The sequence below is a fragment of the Chiloscyllium punctatum genome, unplaced genomic scaffold, assembly GCF_047496795.1.
Source record: "Chiloscyllium punctatum isolate Juve2018m unplaced genomic scaffold, sChiPun1.3 scaffold_378, whole genome shotgun sequence".
In the NCBI taxonomy this organism is placed as follows: domain Eukaryota; kingdom Metazoa; phylum Chordata; class Chondrichthyes; order Orectolobiformes; family Hemiscylliidae; genus Chiloscyllium; species Chiloscyllium punctatum.
In genome coordinates, this window is record NW_027310112.1 from 182,501 (window position 1) to 185,000 (window position 2,500).

At 61.4% G+C, this 2,500-nt stretch overlaps 1 non-coding gene across 1 annotated transcript; it reads left to right on the top strand.

Annotated features, from left to right (window-relative positions):
* The first annotated feature begins 2,279 nt into the window (after positions 1–2,279).
* Positions 2,280–2,433, top strand: LOC140472598 (5.8S ribosomal RNA). Its single transcript, XR_011957756.1, has one exon. It is a non-coding gene; the product is annotated as a 5.8S ribosomal RNA (ribosomal RNA).
* The last annotated feature ends 67 nt before the right edge of the window (positions 2,434–2,500 follow it).

The following is a 2,500-nucleotide window of genomic DNA, read 5'->3' on the forward strand; positions in this document are numbered from 1 at the left end:
ACCAATAGATGTATGTCTCTGCGGGCCGCACCAGGCTGGTGCTCCCCACAGCTTCACGCCACCCTGCTCCGCCCGCACGCCGGCGTGCAGGTGGCTGCTGCTAAAGGTGGGGAGTGTATGTGCGGTCCGGGTGGCTTTCCTCTGGCGAGGGAGAGACCTTAAGCAAACTCAGAGACAAATCTTGACGGTCGATCACTCGTAAAAATAAAACGTGACAAACTTTGTGTTGGTTCAAGTACGAAAGGATCTCTGTCGGCTTGGGGGTACGCCCGTTTCCGTTTCAACTTGTCTCGCGAGGGTGGTTTCGGGGCCAGCAGGAGAGCTCGTCGGGGTAGCAGGCCCTGCAGCCGTGGTCACCGCCAAACCCCCACAACTCGAGCAAGTGAAAAAAAAGTAACAGGAGCGAAAGCATCTCTGTCGGCTTGGGGGTACGCCCGTTTCCGTTTCAACTTGTCTCGCGAGGGTGGTTTCGGGGCCAGCAGGAGAGCTCGTCGGGGTAGCAGGCCCTGCAGCCGTGGTCACCGCCAAACCCCCACAACTCGAGCAAGTGAAAAAAAAAAGTAACAAATAAGAAAGGATCGTCGGCTTGGGGGTACGCCCGTTTCCGTTTCAACTTGTCTCGCGAGGGTGGTTTCGGGGCCAGCAGGAGAGCTCGTCGGGGTAGCAGGCCCTGCAGCCGTGGTCACCGCCAAACCCCCACAACTCGAGCAAGTGAAAAAAAAAGTAACAAATAAGAAAGGATCATTATCGGCTGGGGGTACGCCCGTTTCCGATTCACCTTGTCTCGCGGGGGTGGTTTCGGGGCCAGCAGGAGAGCTCGTCGGGGTAGCAGGCCCTGCAGCCGTGGTCACCGCCAAACCCCCACAACTCGAGCAAGTGAAAAAAAAAAGTAACAAATAAGAAAGGATCTCTGTCGGCTTGGGGGTACGCCCGTTTCCGTTTCAACTTGTCTCGCGAGGGTGGTTTCGGGGCCAGCAGGAGAGCTCGTCGGGGTAGCAGGCCCTGCAGCCGTGGTCACCGCCAAATCCCCACAACTCGAGCAAGTGAAAAAAAAAGTAACAAATAAGAAAGGATCGTCGGCTTGGGGGTACGCCCGTTTCCGTTTCAACTTGTCTCGCGAGGGTGGTTTCGGGGCCAGCAGGAGAGCTCGTCGGGGTAGCAGGCCCTGCAGCCGTGGTCACCGCCAAACCCCCCACAACTGTTGGGCGCCTACCTGCGCGGGGCAGGAGGACACTTTCCGATTTCAAATCTCCGTTTGCCGAGTCCACCCCGAACGCACGCGGGCGGGCGGGTTCGCATCACCCTTCGTCACAAGGGGCGAAGCCCGTTCCACCGTCTCGTCAGTAGTGCCGACCGGTCTGTGATCGACGAGGGGAGCCACACCAGGTCCGGCCCTGCTGCTTGGCGGCACCGCGTCGTCGGGAGCTCGCGACAGACGGAGGGTTTCGGTGTACTCTCCAGCCACGGGAAACGAAGCCGGTGATGCAGGCGCCGGTCTTTCGCTCCCAAATCGGCTGGGTTTACATCGTTGCTATCTAGTCACGCTCCCTTCAAACCCGACGGGGTACCTATTCCCCTCACCCGTCTGTGCGTATACAGCCTCTTTGCACTTGCGGGATGGGGGTGGTGGTTTAAAGACTCTCGAGTTGCCGCCCGTCGGTCTCCGAGCTCCGTGCAGTAGTGATCCCCAGCGAACTGCCAGCAGGGCGAACGAGCGATCCCGCTCTCGGTCGGGGCGCCTGGCGTCGATCGGTGGTCGGTGGCTTGCGGGCAAGCTGCGCTGTGAGTGTGGGAACGAGTATGACGAGCCGTTGCCGCGACTCCCAGTCCACCTCGGCGGTGGCTGGGCCGGGCGGGCGTCTGCTCGGGCGAGTGCCGCCCCCGCCTCCTCGCAGGAAGTCCGCTCGCCGACACGCCGCCACGTGCACGCGTCAGTGACGCTGCCGAACCGATGGCCGGTGCCCGTTCCCGCCTCTGCTTTTCCTAGGGCAAAGCTGCTGCACGCCTCGTGATACTAGGCGGGCGACATGGTGGCGGTGATCCTGCCTCCGTCGCTGCGGTGCGTTGGGGCACGCATCGCCTCTTGGGCGCCCTGTCCTCCTCCCCCCAATAGACGTATGTTTCTGCGGGCCGCACCAGGATGGTGCTCCCCATCGCTTCACGCCACCCTGCTCCGCCCGCACGCCGGCGTGCAGGTGGCTGTAGCTCAAGGTGGGGAGCGTATGTGCGGTCCGGGTCGCTTTCCTCTGGCGAGGGAGAGACCTAAAACAAACTCAGACAACTCTTGACGGTGGATCACTCGGCTCGTGCGTCGATGACGAACGCAGCTAGCTGCGAGAATTAATGTGAATTGCAGGACACATTGATCATCGACACTTTGAACGCACTTTGCGGCCCCGGGTTCTTCCCGGGGCCACGCCTGTCTGAGGGTCGTTTGGCAATCAATCGCACTCGCCTTGGCTGGCGAGAGCGCGGCTGGGGTGTCGCAGAGGACCCGTCC